Source organism: Rhinatrema bivittatum, chromosome 6 (genome assembly GCF_901001135.1).
Source record: "Rhinatrema bivittatum chromosome 6, aRhiBiv1.1, whole genome shotgun sequence".
NCBI classification, from domain to species: Eukaryota; Metazoa; Chordata; class Amphibia; order Gymnophiona; family Rhinatrematidae; genus Rhinatrema; species Rhinatrema bivittatum.
In genome coordinates, this window is record NC_042620.1 from 71,451,242 (window position 1) to 71,470,689 (window position 19,448).

Genomic DNA, 19,448 nt, shown 5'->3' on the forward strand with positions numbered 1-19,448 from the left:
TAACCATTTTCTCCGACCACAGGAAGTATCTCCGTTTTGTGGTGGGGAATGCCCACTTCCAGTTCAGGGTGCTGTCTTTCGGGTTGGCCTTAGCCCCTGCATCTTCTACCAAATGTTTGACTGTGGTGGTGGCGGCCTACCTCAGATGTCGAGCAGTACATGTTTTCTGGTTCCTGGATGACTGGTTGGTCAAGAGCAAGCCACATGCGGGAGCCTTGAGCGTACTAGCCCTGACCATGCAGACACTTCAGACCTTGGGGTTTGCTATCAATTACCCCAAGTCTCACCTCTACCAGTCTCCTCAGCTAGAGTTCATAAGGGCCAAGCTGGTCACGGCATAGGTAAGTTTTCCTGCCCCGAGATCAGGCTCTCACCCTTATCTCACTGGCAGCCTTGGTTTGCAGCAACCGGCAGATATCTGCCCGCCTTCTGCTCCATCTGCTGGGCCACATGGCAGCTTCCGTGTATGTCACCCCGCTCGCCCACCTATGTATGCGGAGGGCTCGGTGGACCTTGGGACCACAATGGCGGCAGGCCTCTCAGGACCTTGACACTCCCATCACAGTCACAGAACCTTTGGAACTGTTTCTGTCCTGGTGGGAAGACATCTCCAACTTGGAGAGGGGATTTCCCTTTCAAACTGCCCCGCTCAGGTGATCCTCACCACTAATGCCTCTCCTCAAGGCTGGGGAGACCATGTGGATGGCTTCCACACACAGGGTCTCTGGACCGCCTCCGAAGCCCACCATCAAATAAACTTCTCAGAGCTTCGGGCAATCCGCTATGCCTTGTGGACATTGAGACCGGCTGTAGCACAAGGAAGTCCTGATCCGAACAGACAACCAGTTAGCAATGTTGTACATTTATTTATTTATTTATTTATTTTGTATACCGACATTCGATCGAGATATCACATCGGTTTCCAGATAACAGGTTGAATAGGGCGGGATCTGCCCTATTTTACATTTAACAAGATAACAATTAAACTATTGCAGTAAAAACATTGTAACATATGAATACAAAAGAATGTGTGTATAAATTTGTAGCATATATCCTATATACAATATATACAGTATGACTTGGTTAGGATTAGATCTGGTGTCGGAGGCTATGGGGGTTTGGGGGGGAAAAGGAGGGGGTGGTTGTGAGGGGGGGTGTTATGCGGTAGTGCATGTTAGGAGTCATGTGGGAAGGTTTTCAAGAACATGCATTTGAGGAGTTTGGGAATCCGGAGGGAAGGCTTTCAAGAACAGCCATGTTTTTAGCTGTTTTTTAAAGAGCGGCATGGGCTTGTTCCATCTCTGTCACGAGGCGGTACAAGTATGGACCTGGGTTTTGTCACAATGGATGTCGCTGTGAGCAACATACCTACCGGGTCATCTGACCACCAGGCAGACCACTTGAGTCAGTTCTTTCAGCCACACGAGTGGTCCCTCAAACTGGAGATAGCGGTCGAGATGTTTCGCCGTTGGGGTATGTCGGATGTGTACTTTTCGCCTCCTCACACAACTTCAGGTGAGCTGGTTTTGCTCCCTGTGGTCAGGAGACTAACATCTGGCCTGCGATGCCTTCTCCCTCCACTGGGGGAGGGGTCTGCTGAAGCTTCAACAGGACAGAGGGACCATGATTCTTGTGGCGCCCTTCTGGTCCCAACAGGTCTGGTTGCCGCTCCTGTGGGACCTGTCAGTGCGGGCTCCCATCCAGCTGGGGATGGCGCCCGACCTTATCTTGCAGAATTGGTTAATTGATATGATAGGATATGTACTGCCTACTATATATTAAGTTAAAATTCTTTTCATATTTTTATTCCTTCTTTGTTATTTGTTATATGTAACGCTCCTAAGCGAATTTTGTTGTTGTTATGTAAACCGGTGTGATCTGTATTCGTACAGGAACCTCGGTATAGAAAAATTAAAAATAAATAAATAAATAAATTGGAGCACTCTGCACCACCAGCTCGGTTAGGGTTCACCTTAGCGCTGTCAGTGCATACCACCGGAGTGTTGCTGGCACGCCTGTTTCGGTGCAACAGTTATTAGGCCACTTCATGCGGGGCCTTCTCCAATTGAAGACCCCTCTCTGGCCTCCTGTTGCATCTTGGGATCTCAACGTTGTCCTGGCATGGCTCATGCGCTCTCCCTTTGAGCTGCTACAAACCTGTGATCTGAAGTTCCTCACCTGGAAAATGATGTTCCTGGTGGCGATTACTTCAGCTTGTAATTTATGACAGACTTAGTGTTTCTAAAGGCTGTGATTTGGATATCAGCGAGAAAGATGGGTGAAACCCATGATCTTGAATAAGAGTGGCTAATAGAGAGAGAAATAGATTAAATAAAGGAGGGGATAATATAGAGCCATGTGGAATCCCAAAATGCAATGGCATTGGATCAGAAAGCTGATTATTCCATTCTGTCTGAAATATGCAATCTAATAAATATGATTTGAACCAAGATAAGACCCCTTCTGCTAAACCAATTTCTTCCAAGCACTGGAGAAGCACTTGATAATTGATGGTATGAAGGCTTTACTCTTATTTAAAAAGATGGTGAGCACATTCTTCCCAGCATCAGCAGAACAAAGAATTCAGTTTTGGTTTATTTCTATTTCCAGTAGTCAATGTCCTTTTGTGGATTTCAAACTGGTAAAAAGGCAGGAAACCGAGTAGGATTAAATGGTCTGTTTTCACATTTGAAAAGGTAAATAGTGAAGTACCTTAGGGATCTGTACTTGGACCGGTGCTTTTTAATATATTTATAAATGATCTGGAAAGGGGTACAGCGAATGAGGTGATCAAATTTGCGGATGACACAAAATTATGTAGAATAGTTAAATCTCAAAGGGATTGTAATAAATTGCTGAAGGACCTTGTGAGACTGGAAGATTGGGCTTCCAAAGGGCAGATGAACTTTAATGTAGACGAGTGCAAGGTGATGCATATAGGGAAAAATAACCCATGCTGTAGTTACACAATGTTAGGTTCTATCTTAGGAGTTACCATCCCAGAAAGAGATCTAGGCGTCATGGTGGATAGTATATTGACATCATCGGCTCAGAGTGCTCTGGTGGTCAATAAAGCAAACAGAATGTTAGGAATTATAAGGAAGTGAGTGGCAAATAAAACAGTGGATGTCATAATGTCTCTATCGCTCCATGGTGAGACCACACCTTGAATACTGTGTGCAGTTATGGTCACCACATCTCAAAAAAGATGTAGTTGCACTGAAGAAAGTGCAGAGAAGAGCGAAGAAAATAAGGGGCATGGAATGGCTTTCCTACGTGGAAAGTCAAAAAAAAAGTTAGGGCTGTTCAGTTTGGAGAAGAGACAACTGAGAGGGGATATGATAGAGGTCTGCAAAATCATGAAAGGACTTGAACAGATTAATGTAAATCAGTTATTTACTCATTCAGATAATAGAAGGACTAGGAGGCAATCCATGAAGTTAGCAAGTAGCTCATTTAACACAAATCGTGGAAAATTCTTTTTCACTCAGCACATAGTTGAGTTCTGGAATTTATTGCCAGAGGATATTGTTACGGCAGTTAGTGTAACTGGGTTTAAGAAAGGTTTGGGTCATCAACTACTATTAATAAGCAATAGTAGCTTGAGATCATTTAATGTTTGGGTACTTGTAACTTGGATTGGCCACTGTTAGAAACAGGATGCTGGGCTAGATGGGCACTTGGTCTGACCCAGTATGGTATTTCTTATGTGGCACTCACAGCAAAAGACCTCCAACGGCCCCCCCCCCCCCCCCCCCCCCCCCCCCCGACTATTGTCTACATCTTAATTTTGTTCAATTGTTAGCAATTTAAAATTTCTAAGGAAGTAAGTGTATTCAAATTTAAAGTACTTTTAATCTGTTAGTTTATTTTAAAATTGTTTGTCAGTCTTCCTACAGAGACTATAATTAATCTACATTTAAACTATCCAGTTACACTCCTTATTGACCTTTGAACTGATTCTCCTTTATCTCAAAGTGAGTTTACTGCAGGGGTATATCTAGAGTGATTTCAGCTTAGAAATCTGACTCAGTCTCCCATCTGCTAGCAGAAGCGCACATAACCCACTGGTCCTGAGTCCATCTGTCTACACTAAGAAAAACGAAATTATCAGGTAAGTAATTTCTCCAATTCTGAAAATCTGTTTTTGAGATCACTGTCTTTGCTAAATAAGGGCTAAATAAGAAGATCCATAAAATTACCTTAGAAGATGCATTATTATTTCTCTGCGAAACTAAAGCTATTTGGTATTCATTAGATGTCTGCCCAGTGTGGATAGTTAAGGTAGCCAAGAAAAATCTTCTCCCTTGCTTGATAGCTGCAATAAATTTGTCTAACATCTGGAGTTATACCTAGTTTACTAAAAATAAAAAATAAAAAATTGTGATTCATCCTCTTATTTAAGAAGTCCTTGTTAGATCCTTTGACTCTTGATAACTATGGCTTGTGGGAAATATCCCTTGTCCAAGCAAGCTGTTCTATCACAAAAGTCAATGTTTTGATCTTTTCTTTGTTTTTGATAACTTTCAATTAGAATTCAAAAGAGATCATTATACAGAGATTGTCCTGGTTACTCTGGTAGATGTGTTGTGTGCTGCAGATAAGAGTTTATCATCTGTATTGATCCTGTTGGATCTTTCTACAGTATTTGTTACCATTGATCTTGGCATTCTCATTTAATGATTAAGGAGTATTGGCCTGGGGGGGTCTGCACTTTCTTGGTCTGTACTATATCTTAGTGATGGAACACAGCAAGTTATGAAGTTATTGTTGCTTTAAACTGCATTGTTAATTGTGCTGTCCCTTAGGGATTGATCCTTTCCCTTTTCCTGTCCAATGTAAGGCCATTAGTTAACATTATTAAGAGATTGGAAGTAAAGTATTTTTTACATGCTTATGATATTCAACTATACGTTTGTCTATTCAAATATCTGTAGATCAAGTGAAGATTTTAATCATTGCTTGGAGGAGATTGGGCTTTAGATGTTCCCAAATAAACATACTCTGAATGTGACAAAAACAGAATTGATAGTTGTGTGCAGCTGTGTCAGGCAGTTGCCTCCTACCTGCAGAGGACCTCAATAGGATTCTTGGACTATCTACAGTGTTTAATCCTTCAGTTCTATTGTCCATACTTCCTGCTGATAGCATTCTTGTTCCTATTCTAGATACTCTGCTTAGTCCTCTCAGCAATGGGACGTTCACTTCCTGCTGGCTGCCATCTTATTCCTGTCTAGACACAGTTATATTCCAGGCTAATGGTCAGTACTTCACCAGAGCTTGTCCTGCATTTGGTCCTAGACTTGATCCTATATTCCTATCTGCTCCTAGATTGCTTTGTGTGTCCAATATTCCTGTTAGGACTTTGTTTCGTGTATCCAGTCCTCCTGCAGTTTCTTACACTGCTTCTGTGGCTTTCATGCCTCCAGGTTTTCCTGCAGCAGTCTTGTCCTGCTTCTGTGGGCACCTTCATGACTCCGTGTTTGGATTCTGTATTGACCTAGTGTGTATCTTGTGTTTCCTGATGTTCCTGTCTAAGTCTTGTCTGCCACCAGCATCTGAAGACTCAACTCGAGGGGAAGATGCCCATCACTTGAAGATGTTTTGGTCCTGCTCCAGTTAGAGCTCGCCAGTCTCATTCTGTCTGTGCATTGTCTGCTCTTGGTTTTGGGGTCATAACTCCAGCCATTCCAAATGTCAGATAAAATGCATTCGGGTAATTTGGACATACCAATTTTGAACAGTGTTCCTCTAGTGAATAAATCACAAGCTCAGAACCTCAAGGTTACATAGAATTCGCTTAAATTTTAAGATCCAGATCAATTTGGTTGTGAAAATAACATTTTTCCCCCCATTTCATTGTATCTTGCAACTGCAAGAATGTTTTTAGCAATGATAATCTAGCAATGGTAATCTTTGCATATATCACTGCATGGATTGATTATTGCAGTTCACTTTATCTGGACCTGTCAGCAAAGCTGATTGGCATGCTCCAGATTCTTCAAAATGTAGCTGACTATCTGTGCAAAGTTGTAAGATTATATATAGATATATAGATATATAGATATATAGATATATAGATATATAGATATAGAGATATAGAGATATAGAGATATAGAGATATAGAGATATAGAGATATAGAGATATAGAGATATAGAGATATAGAGAGATAGAGATAGATATAGATATAGATATAGATATAGATAGATATAGATAGATATAGATAGATATAGATAGATATAGATAGATAGATATAGATATAGATATAGATATAGATATAGATATAGATATAGATATAGATATAGATAGATATAGATAGATATAGATATAGATATAGATATAGATAGATAGATATAGATATAGATATAGATAGATAGATATAGATATAGATAGATAGATAGATAGATATATATATAATCCTGCTCGGGCCTTTTTTACTCTATTTACTTCCAAGCTGTAAAGCCTCCAAGTTTATAGTCCTTGTTCAATGTAACTTTCTTGCTCTCTTTCTGATTATAACTTATTGTTCCGTTTTTTGTTACAAGTTTCTATCCCTCGTTCGATGTAAACCGATCTGATATGGTATTCAACCATGAAGCTCGGTATAGAAAAATGTGAAATAAAAAAAAAAAATAAATATATATATATATATATATATATATATATATATATATTTATTTATTTATTTATTTATTTATTTAAAAATTTTTATATACCGACAACCGTTTGCACATCGCATCGGTTTACAGATAACTTAACAACTTTTAGGCATTGCCTTTACATGGAACGTTAATTGTGAGAAAGGAACCGCAAAAACTAACATGACAACTGAGTAATTATTTACAAGGATCAGAGAAAATACGGACGGTATGCAAGAAGTAGGCACGAAGGATATTTACAAAATATTCAAAAAATATTGGGTAGCTGGCAAGCAACAGGATATTTAGTCTGTTCAACAAACATTGGGTGGCAAAAACATTTGAGGGGAAAAAAGGGAAAAGTAAAGAAGAATGATAAAGTAAGGAAAAGTGGCAGAAGGGGCAGTAGTAAGTACAAGGTTGCTCAGGGGAGAGTACTATACATGATTCGAGGATACATCTGGAAGGCGGTTCATATTGGACGGGTAGGCCTGTAGGAACAACCAAGTTTTTAGGTTTTTTTTTAATTTGGGTGTAGAGGTCTCGGTGCGTAAGTCTGGAGGCATGGAGTTCCATAGGGTGGGACCGGCCAGAGAAAAGGCTCTGTTCATTGTGGAGATGAGCTTGGTTGATTTGATAGAGGGGCTGCGGAGTGTTCCTTGGAGTGCAGAACGGGTTGGTCTTGAAGAGGTGCGAAGGAGTAGGGGAGGGTTGATCCAATCGGAGTTTTCATTAGTGATACTTTTATGGATGAGGGAGAGAGCCTTGAAGAGTATTTGGGATTGTATGGGTAGCCAGTGGAGATCGAACAGAGTTGGTGTGATGTGGTCACCTTTTTTGGAATTAGTGAGGATGCGTGCTGAGGCATTCTGTAGGAGTTGTAATGGTTTAGTATATGTGGCAGGGAGGCCAAGGAAGAGTGCATTACAGTAGGTAATCTTGGAAAAAATAATAGATTGTAATACTGTTCGAAAGTCCGTGAAGTACAGTAGAGGTCTGAGTTTTTTGATAGTTTGTAATTTGAAATAACAGTCACTTAGGATAGATTTAATGAAGGGTTTGAAAGAGAGTTGATTGTCAGTAAGAACACCCAGGCTACGGGTGTGGGCAGGGAATGACATGGTGGAGTAAGTGAGGGGAATGGAGGGAAGTGGGCATCTGTTGGAGATGATGAGGAGTTCAGTTTTTTGGGGGTTGAGAGCAAGGTGCATGTCGGTAAGTAGTTTGTTGATAGAAGTCAGGTAAGATTCCCAGTTTTGAAGAGCAGTTTGGAGGGAGTCTGTGAAGGGGAGGAGAATTTGAACGTCGTCTGCGTAGATAAAATGTTTGAAGCCAAGGTTGGTGAGGAGGGTGGTGAGGGGAAGCATGTAAATGTTGAAAAGAGTGGAGGAGAGAGAGGAGCCCTGGGGAACACCTTGCTTAAGGCTGATATGGTCGGATTCATTGTAAGTGGCAACTGTATAATAACAATTTTGTAAGTATGATTTCATCCAGGAGAGAGCGGTGCCGGAGATTCCAATATTGCTGAGAATGTTGATTGACAGTATCAAAAGCAGCAGAGATGTCTAGCATGGCAAGGAGAAATGAGCTCCCGGTGTCGAACCCATTGAGGATGGTGTCAGTAAGGGACAGTAGCAATTTTTCAGTGCTCAGGTTTTTTCGGAAGCCGTATTGAGTGGGAGGAAGAATGTTGTGGTGTTCTAGGTAGTCAGAAAGGCAGGAGTTGACTACTTTTTCTAGGATTTTAGATAGGAAAGGGAGATTGGAAATGGGTCTGAAGTTGGCTAGGGTAGAGGGGTCAAGGCTGGGTTTTTTAAGGATAGGTTTGACCACAGCTTGTTTTAGAATGTTAGGGATTGTGCCTTGTTCTAAGGATAGGTTATAGATGGAAGAGAGCGGTTTGGCAATAACTTTGGGGATAGATAGAAGAAGCTTTGTAGGGATAGTTTCAGAGGGATAGAAGGAAGGTCTCAACTTTTTTAGGATATTTTCAATTTCCAGGGAGGAGGATGAGTCAAAGGAGGATAGCGTAGCCGAGAGATTGAAGGAGGGCAATGTCACATTTCCTAGTGTGTAGCAGATGGACTCAAAACAAATGGGTATAGTGTGCTCATGCTAGCAGTTGGAGATGGATCTGACGTCAGCACGGGTACATATACCCCCACAGGAAGTGTAGCAAATCAGTAATTTCCATCTCCAAAGCAGTTTGGAGCTACCTCACGCTCGCTGAGCATGTTTCCAAATTCTAACGACTAAATTCATAGAAGAAACCTACTGAAGCAAGCCCCGCACTCCTGTGGTGATACCAGGCGGTCACTCACCCAGTTGAGTTTCCCGAGCTGACTTCCGTTGTCCCTCGGAGGTAAGAGCCTCGGTCCGGTGGCCGATTCGTGGCAGGGACCTAGCCCCCGAGTGAGAAGGGCTCGGGCGCGGCTTGGCCCCCGAGCGAGACGAGTTCGGGCGCAGCCTAGAGGCAGCCTCGGTCCCGGCGTGGACTTGGCCCCCGAGCGAGACGAGTTCGGGCGCGACCTAGAGGCAGCGGGTGCACTTCCTTATGCGCGGCGGTGAAGGTACTCACCCTCTCCCCCCGCAGCCGGAGACCGCCCGGGTCGCAGCCGGGAAGCGCCGAAGACAAGGTAAAGGCGTACATATTTACTGGGTCTCCGAGGAAGTGTGGGCTAACTGGGCCTGCCTACAAGGCAGCCCGCCAAGGAGGTCGCCATTTTGCCTGCCTACGCACCTTCGCCAACTAAGCGCACGTTGCTAAGCGCACGCGATAGGCGCACGTTGACTACGCGCACATAAGACGCCCGTTCATAGGCGCATGCTGTTAAGCGCACTTGTTAGGTGCACATCATTGGGAGACACCGAATTTCAGGCGAATGGAGCATAAGAGAGCCCATGCGTCCGCAGAGCTGGCATCTCCAGAATCAGGCATGAAAGCTCTAAGCCTCTGCTCAGCATGCAACCTCAGAGCCACACAGAGCGAGGAAGCAGACTCACTGTGTGCCCAATGTGAGGAGGCCATGGGAGTTCCAGGACAGGACCGGTCCCAGCCCAGCGGTTCCTCAGGGAGCCCGCCAGATTTAGCAGACCGCGGCGAGCAGCCAGGGAACCCGAGAGACCTGGTGCCCCTACGGCCAGATCCGGCTTCGCTTTCCTGGGTGGAATTATTCAAGGGGATTCATGCCTTTGTCCAGATGCAGTCTGCTCCTCGAATGGGTCTTTCCGTCCCAGCTGATCCGGCACCTGGACCCTCGAGACCTAGGCGCGGCCACTCGCCACCCGACAGCCCCGATTATGGGGATTCGGATTGCTCCGAGGAAAATGAAGAGCCCCCAGAGGAGGGTGAACTTCCCTCGGAGATAGAACCATATAGGACCATGAGGCGCTTCTTTCGGAAAGAGGATCTTTCAGGCCTGGTCTGAAGCCTATCGGAACTGGCCATTCCGGGCCAGGACACCCCAGGGGACCCTAAAATGAATCCCCTGTTAGAGGGCCTGCGCCAAACGGCTCACCATTTTCCCCTCCTACAAGCAGCACAGCAGCTAATCAATCTGGAATGGAAGGCACCGGAGGCCTCATTCAAAGGGGGTCGGGCCTTGGAAGGCATGTACCCTCTGGATCCAGCGTCCAAGGAGCTGTTGGCATGCCCCAAGGTAGACGCCATAGTTAACGCAATAGTGAAGCACACCACCATTCCGGTTGAGTGGGGAGCGGCCCTCAAGGATACGCATGACCGATGCATGGACACCATTCTGAAACAAGCTTTTGAGGTAGCAGCCATGTCCCTACGAATTGGACCTGCTGCACCGTGGTGACGCGTTCCTGTTTATCACAAGCGAGAAACAACACCCAGGGAGAAGACATGGAATCAGCTCTCACATTTCTCACTGACGCAGCCTCCGACCTCGTCCGTACGGCAGCCAAGGGAGTGTCCTCCTCGGTGGCAGCCAGGAGACAGCTTTGGCTACGTAATTGGGCGGCTGACTCGTCCTCCAAGACACGACTCACAAGAATGCCCTTTAAGGGTTCCCTACTGTTCGGCAGCGATCTCGAGAACTGGGCTACTAAATGGGGTGCCTCTCCAATACCCCGTCTACCAGAAGACAGGTCAAGGAGGAGCCAGCGTTCTTTTTCTAGACCATCCAGAGATAGAAATTCTCAGCGCTTCAACCCTTACAGGACGCGCTATCGAGCACCTCGTTCCCAGGCCAGGAACCAGCCCTTTCGGACTAAGCACAAGAAGAGGAGAACTGGCTCGGGTTCTGGCCCCGGCCGCACCCCACAATGACAATCAGCCGACCCATCCGGGGGTAGCAGCCATAGGGGGCAGGCTAACCCTCTTCTACCGCAGGTGGGTCGAGATCACTTCGGACCAGTGGGTCCTCGCCATCATCCGAGAAGGATATTACCTGGAGTTCCTTCGGCTTCCGCCGAACAAGTTTGTGGAATCTCCTTGTGCACCGCTCAAGAACGCGGCGCTAGAAGTGACCTTACAGAGGCTCCTGGCCCTAAAAGCCATAATCCCAGTGCTTGCAGGGGAGATAAATTCTGGGCATTATTCCATTTATTTCATAGTACCCAAGAAGGAGGGCACTTTCAAGCCCGTCCTGGACCTCAAGTCAGTCAACAGACACCTACGGGTCCCCAGCTTTCGCATGGAAACTCTACGGTCTGTCAAGAATTCAGTGTAGCCAGGGGAGTTTCTCACCTCCCTAGATCTGTCAGAAGCCTATTTACATATCCCAATCCATCGGGATCACCAGCACTATTTACGCTTCAAGGTCCTGAATCAGCACTTCCAGTTCCGAGCTCTACCCTTCGGGTTAGTCACCGCGCCGCGGATCTTTACCAAAGTCATAGTAGTAGTGGCGGCGGCACTCAGGAAAGAAGGAATTCTCGTCCATCCCTACCTGGACAATTGGCTGATCAGGGCAAAGTCACCAGAGGAGAGCCACCGGGCAACCAACAGAGTTATAGCTCCTCTGGAAAGCCTCGGATGGGTAGTCAACATAAACAAGAGCTCCCTACAGCTGTCCCAATCGCTGGAATACCTAGGGGTCCAATTCGACACCCGAGAAGATAAGGTCAGCCTGACCTCCAAGAGAAAGTCAAAACTCCAGAGTCATCTGCAGGTCCTGCTGAGCGCCAGCTGGCCCACAGATCGGGACTACCTACAGGTCCTCGGCCTCATGGCATCCACTCTGGAGGTGGTGCCATGGGCACGGGCTCATATGAGACCATTGCAACGCGCCCTTCTATCTCGATGGAGCCCACGATCACGGAACTACACCATACACCTGCCTCTACCGGCCAGAGTGCGGTATCAGCTACGGTGGTGGTTGCAGCCCGGCCACATGAGCCGGGGGTCAAGAATGTCCTCCCCAACCTGGATCCTGCTCACCACAGATGCCAGCCTGAACGGATGAGGAGCACACTGCAATGAGCTCACCGCCCAAGGGCGGTGGACCAGAGAAGAGTCAAGGTGGAACATCAACCGACTAGAGGCACGGGCAGTCAGGCTAGCGTGCCTGCGATTTGCCCACAGACTTCGCAACAGAGCGGTCAGAGTGATGTCAGACAACGCCACCACGGTGGCATACATCAACTGACAGGGCGGAACCAGAAGCCAACAAGTGTCCCTAGAGATAACTCCCTCGATGATTTGGGCAGAAGCAAATCTCCAGGACATCTCCGCCATCCACATCGCCGGGAAGGACAACACCACGGCAGACTTCCTCAGCAGAGAAAGCCTAAACCCGGGGGAATGGCAGCTGTCGCCCACAGCTTTTCAGATAATTGTGGATCAATGGGGGACACCAGCCATGGACCTATTAACAGACAGGTCCAACGCTCAAGTTCCCAGATATTTCAGCCGCAGGTGGGATCCTCGAGCCCAGGGGATCGATGCCCTGGTACAGCCGTGGCCTCAGGGGATCCTGCTATACGCCTTTCCTCCATGGCCCCTGCTGGGCGCCATTGTACACAAGATTCAGCGGCACCGAGGCCTGGTTCTTTTAGTGGCCCCGGACTGGCCAAGAAGACTCTGGTACGCAGACATGAGAAGACTACTGGCAGGGAACCCTCTACCTCTTCCTCCATACAGGGACCTGCTACGGCAAGGCCCCATCCTCCACGAGGATCCGGCTCAATTCTCTCTTACGGTCTGGCCATTGAGAGGTCTAGACTGAGGAAAAGAGGATACTCGGAGCCGGTAATAGATACACTTCTCCGAGCACGTAAGTTCTCCACATCACTGACATATATCAGGATCTGGAGAGTTTTTTAAGCCTGGAGCGACACTCACAGCACCAATTCACATGCCGCTAGGATTCCTATCATTTTGGACTTCCTACAAGATGGACTTCAGAAGGTTCTGACCCTCAACTCCATCAAGGTTCAGGTAGCAGCGCTGTCTTGCTACGGCCCCAGGAGTGACAGCAACACCATTGCCAAACACCCAGACGTTTCACGTTTCCTGAAAGGAGTCAAACACATTCGCCCGCCACTGAAGTGGCCAGTGCCCCTGTGGAACCTCAACCTAGTATTGGAATTTCTAGCGGGATCCGCCTTCAGGCCCCTTCGAGGCCTGTCTCTCCGTTTGTTAACCTTGAAGATGGTGTTCTTGCTGGCTGTGTGTTCAGCACGCCGCATCTCAGAGCTACAAGCACTATCCTGCCGTGATCCATTTCTCAGAATCACTCCAGAGGCTATCCATCTTCGCACAGTTCCATCCTTTCTACCCAAAGTGGTCTCACACTTTCACCTCAACCAAACCATATCCTTGCCTACCACGGAAGGTTTGAAGAAGTCTGAAGAAGGTCGAGTGCTACGCCATCTCAACATCGGCAGACTGCTGTCCAGATACCTGGAAATGTCAGAAGCAGTACGAAAGATGGACCACCTGTTCGTCTTGCACAGCGGGAAGAAGCAAGGGGAAGCGGCCTCATGGCCAACCATCACCCGCTGGATTAAAGAAGTTATCAAGGCGCAGCCTACGTAGAGGCGGGAAAACCACCGCCTCTACAGGTCAAGGCTCATTCTACCAGAGCACAATCGGCCTCTTGGGCAGAAACTAAGCTGCTGTCGCCTGCAGAGATATGTAAAGCGGCATCGTGGTCTTCCCTCCATACCTTCTCCAGATTCTACCTTCTGGACGTCCAGGCCCGGGAGGACACAGCATTTGCGAGGGCAATCCTAAACGGTCCTCGGGCAGCCTCCCACCCAGTCCGGGAGTAGCTTTTGTACATCCCATTTGTTTTGAGTCCATCTGCTACACGCTAGGAAATGTTGAGATTACTTACCTGGTAATCTCCTTTTCCTTAGTGTATGCAGATGGGCTCAGCATCCCGCCCGGCTGCCGGTATACATGGGGATTCGCCGACTCACGGTAAGCCATGTTTTCTTATATAGGGCATCCACCCTGCCGGGTGTCGACGCCTTCCGGCTGAGTACACTGGCGGTCTCCAGCTACCATCAATTGGTCAGGGTAATCCTGTTCATTTAATCGATCGGTCAGTCACACATATCTCCATAAAAGCTTTGCAAGGAAGATTACTGATTTGCTACACTTCCTGTGGGGGAATATGTACCCATGCTGATGTCAGATCCGTCTCCAACTGCTAGCACGAGCACACTATACCCATTTGCTTTGATTCCATCTGCATACACTAAGGAAAAGGAGATTATCAGGTAAGTAATCTCAACATTGATTGGGTTAGAAGAGAAACGTGCTATGAGAGAAGAGACTTTGTTTTGGAAGAAAAGTGCAAGTTCGTTGCAACAATTTTTTTGCGGTGGGGGTTTGTGGTTGTGTGGGGATGGAGTTGGTGAGGCTGGAGATCATGGTGATGAGCACCTTGGGGTTGTATTGGAATCTGTGAATCTTTTTGGCGTAATATTCTCGTTTGGTTGTGAGAGTGGCTTTCCTGTAATCGTGCATGAGCTGGTAGTAGGCAGTTTTGTTTGCTGGGGAGGGATGTTTGCGCCAGTGTCTTTCTGAGGTTCTGAGGCGAGTTTTGAGATCCTTGAGTTCAGTTGAATACCATGGTTTTCTATTTGGATGGGCAGGTTTGATAGTTTTCACAGAGAAGGGGCAGTGTGTATTTGCTATGTTGAGGGTAATATCAATCCAGGAACTGAAAGCATTGTCGGCTGAAGATAGGTCAAGTTGGGTAGAAATGTCTAAGCATGCTGTTGTGAGGGTGTCTATTGAGCATGGTTTACGGTATTTGAAGGATTGTGCCTGGGTAGGAGTAGGGGAGGACTGTTGAAGTGCAAGGGTGGTTTGAATGATGGAGTGGTCGGACCACGGTACGGCGAGGCATGAGGGGGAGTTGATGGTAGTGAGGGTGGAGTTAGTGAAAATAAGGTCTAAGGTGTGTCCGGCCTTGTGGGTGGGGGAGTGTATGATTTGAGTGAAGCCCATGACTTCGAGTGAGGAAATGAACGCTTCGCAAGCCGGGTATTGCGGGTTGGCATCAACATGAAGGTTAAAGTCCCCAAGGAGGATAGTAGGAAGGTCTGGCGAAAGTGAATCAGCAAAGAATTCAATGAGCGGGGAGGAGTCGTTTTCTAGCAATCCAGGTGGGGTATAGATGAGGCAGATTTGGAGAGCTTTGGATTTAAAAAAGCCAATTTCATATTGACTAGGAAGATTGCATTTTTGGGATGATAGTTTAAGTTCCTTTTTTGCGGCGAGGAGTAGGCCCACTCCTCTCTTCTTTTTGCGGGGTATGGAGAAAAAGTCATATGTGTCTGTAGGAAGCTGGTTGATGAGGGGGGTGTCGTGAGCCTTAAACCATGTTTCCGTTATGGCGCAGAGTTCGGGGTTGGAATCAGTTAAGAGGTCGTGAAGTAGATGGGTTTTCTTTTGGAGGGATTGTGCGTTGAAGAGGAGAATTGAGAGTAAGGAGAGACCAAGGAATTGAGTAAGGGGGGAAATCAGAATAGGAATGTCTCCTTTGCAGCTGTGAGGGCGGGCAAGGTTCTACATGGGGAAGTTTTAGGGGGTGTTTTTGCTGGTAGGGGAAAGGACAATTGCATGAGAGTAGTGGCATATTTGAAAGAGTAGGGCGAGAGACGAAAGGGGTGGTGAAACCAGTAAAAGTTTACTGTATGAGGTGATTCTGAGGGTAAAGGGAGGAAGAGGGAGACAGTAGACGTTGAATACAAGGACTAATAATGTACTTAGCAAGATCTTGGCAAGTAAATGCACTAGTACAGAGTAAAATTGCACTTAGATGATAAAGGGCGCTTCGGGGGAGCACGAAGGGGCACGCGACGCCGGGAGAAGAGAAGAGCTTTAAAGCCCCTCAGTGACGCCAGATGATGATGTCACTGCTGCGCCGGGAATTTGGTTGTCTGGCTGCTGCACCGGAGGACGCGATGGTGAGTTAGGCCCGGAGAGGCGGAGGGCCGAAAGGAAGAGCCTCGTGGTCGGCGTGGAGCCCGTTAGGGGAAGGGGGAAGGGTTGTTTCTCATCGAATATCACATAAAATTTAAAGCTTTGATCCTGCCTTTCAAGGCAATAAAATTGGGGTGGGCCTTGAAATCTTAAAGATGACTTATGATGATATGCTCTTCCCCAGTCTTTTTGAAGTCAGTTAATTGTGGTTTATGTACACTTCCTAGGCATAAAGAGATAAAACTGACAAGGAAAAGGAAATAGGCCTGATCGTGCCTATAAATTTCTTTAGAATGTACTGCACTCTTGAGTTGGTCTAATACCAAGGTATAGGGGATAAGTTGTTTAACAGGATCCCTGGTTCCCTAAGAATTATGTGGCTCTGCAAATAGTCTGTCTTCTGATCTCAGAGGCTTCCTTTGAAGACCTGTCGATCTGGCAATAACTTATAAGGTAGGTAATTTTCATAAGAACATAAGAAATTGCCATACTGGGTCAGACCAAGGGTCCATCAAGCCCAGCATCCTGTTTCCAACAGAGGCCATACCAGGCCACAAGAACCTGACAATTACCCAAACACCAAGAAGATCCCATGCTACTGATGCAATTAATAGCAGTGGCTATTCCCTAAGTATACTTGATTAATAGCAGTTACCTAGCATGTAGCAGATGAACTCAGGACCAATGGGTATAGTGTACTCCTGATAGCAGTTGGAGACTGATCAGATTTCAATCTGACGTCAGTCCTAGTACATATACCCCTGCAGGAAGTGCAGCTTTTCAGTATTTTCCGTCTCCATAGCAGTTCGGGACTCTATGCACGCTATCACAGCATTAGAGTAATTTTACCAAAGAAACCCAAAACAAGAAGAAATCTTACCTCTACAGATGAGCCCCGCTCTCCTGCGGTGACACCCCTTGGGTCTCTGCCCCAGTTGAGAATTCCTGAGGTGATTTCCGCGATCCCTCGGAGGTTGGCCTCTGTCCAGCAGCTGACCCTCGGCGTGGACTTAGCTCCGGCAACGGGTGAGGCTGAGAGGTAGTGGGTGCAACTTCGAGCGCGATGGTGAAGGTATTTTCCCTCTCAGGTTCTTCTCTAGGTTCTACCGCCTGGATGTGCAGGCTCGGGAGGGCCCATCATTCGCAAAGGCAGTACTAAGTGGACCACGGGCAGCCTCCCATCCGGTTAGGGAGTAGCTTTTATACATCCCATTGGTCCTGAGTCCATCTGCTACACGCTAGGAAATGGAGAAATTACTTACCTGATAATTTTGTTTTCCTTAGTGTAGACAGATGGACTCAGCATTCCACCCACAGCTGCCGTCACTCATGGAATCCTCTGGCTATATCCCCGAGAGCGAGGTATTCACGGGTAAGCCATGCTTCCCTTCAATTAGGACACCCATCATACCGGGTGTCGATGTTTCTCGTTTGAGGGCACTGGCGGTCTCCAGCTATAACCAATTCAACCAGTTCAGGTTAATCAAGTTAAACAAGTTATACAAGTTATTCAGTCATGCATATATCCACAATTGCTTTTCGAGGAGAATACTGAAGAGCTGCACTTCCTGCAGGGGTATATGTACTAGGACTGACATCAGATTAAAATCTGATCCATCTCCAACTGTTATCAGGAGTACACTATACCCATTGGTCCTGAGTCCATCTGTCTACACTAAGGAAAACGAAATTATCAGGTAAGTAATTTCTCCATTAATGGACTTCTCCTCCAAGAACTTATCCAAATCTTTTTTGAACCCAGCTACACTAAATGCACTAACCACATCCTCTGGCAATAAATTCCAGAGCATAATTGTGCATTGAGTGAAAAAGAATTTTCTCCAGCATGCTCCAAAGCAGAGAAAGGAGCGGGAGAGACCCTGTACTCTACCTGACCTTTTCAGAAAAATGGAGCCTATCCTTTGACATATTATCTAAACAGCCTTAGTCGTTGCCATTCAGGCCACAGTCTATCAGCTCCTCTGCTTCATCGCAGAGTGGTCAACGGGTTTATTCAGGTCTCTTACAGAGTCACTTCACAAATGTGATGTTTTCATCCTGCAGGAGGAACTCTATCCAAGGGATAAGCATCCTGGGCCAGATCCATTAGGATTCAGTCCATGGCAGGGTGTCTCTGACATTGTGTTGGCAGCTATTCTACCACTCTGGAGCCACAGGCACTCAGTAGCAACTTCTCTTTCCTGTTTGAGAGAACTAAATGCAGCCCCTCCCTTATTGCCAGTAGCTCATTCCAGCCAGGTAATGCAACAGATCTCGCTCACTCTCAAAAATCTCTTTACTTCACTGCATCCTCAGATTCAACCACCTTTCTTACCTGAGGACATTCCTGGGGGCGGACTTCAAGGGGAACAAGCGGTTAAACATCATCTGGAGCTTTCACCACCACTGTAGGAGGTGACTCCGTCGCCATTGCCAGATCCCGTAGAGGTGCATAGTCCATGTGTGTATGCCTGAGATCCTATGTGTGAGAGAGAGATCATGTGTATGATTAAGAGCCTGTGTGTATAAGTAAGAGAGAGACCATGTGTGTAAATGAGACCCCTTGTCACATCAAGAATGACCCCTTGTCACATCAGATCTCAACCCCTTGATGCCTGTCCTCTCTCCCACCCTATGATTTTGCAATACTTTCCCTCCTCTTTATTGTCTATATACTTTCCACATTGTACCCCACTCTGAATGTAAGAAGGACGGGTAATAAGTGCCTTTAAATAAATAAATAAGATTATGGTATTCTGAGAGCCAAAACCAGCTATGACATTACTGACATCAACCACATGCAATTGGTGGAAGACTGTCTGCTACATCTCTACAAAGCAATTATTCAGCAGGGCTTCAAGTTCTAAAACAAACAAAAAAAAAAAAATCAGTAGAATCTATATGGGTAAAAATACCATGTGATCTGGTTAAGAGTATAATGATAGTAGTATACTACAGCCCACCTGGCCAAAATGGTCAGACAGATGATGAAATGGTAAGAGAAATCAGGGAAGCTAACCAATTTGGCAGTGCAGTAATAATGGGAGATTTCAATTACTCCAGTATTGACTGGGTAAATGTAACATCAGGACATACTAGAGACATTAAGTTTCTGGATGGAATAAACATCTGCTTCATGGAGCAACTGGTTCAAGATCTAATGAAAGAGGGCGCTATTTTAGATTTAATTCTTAGTGGAATGCAGAATTTGGAGAGAGAGGTAAAGGTGGTGGGGCCACTTGGCAATAGTGATCATAACATGATCAAATTTGAACTGATGACTGGAAGGGGAACAATATGTAAATCTCAGCTCTAACACTAAATTTTTAAAAGGACACTTTGATAAAAGTTAGCAAGTAGCACATTTAAAACTAATCGGAGAAAATTCTTTTTCACTCAA

General features: G+C 46.2%; 1 protein-coding gene across 6 annotated transcripts in view; it reads left to right on the forward strand.

The window, feature by feature from the left end:
* The window catches only part of MBD5 (methyl-CpG binding domain protein 5), a 600,490-nt gene that overhangs the window by 192,956 nt on the left and 388,086 nt on the right, over positions 1–19,448 (forward strand). The gene's annotated exons all lie outside the window — the stretch shown is intronic.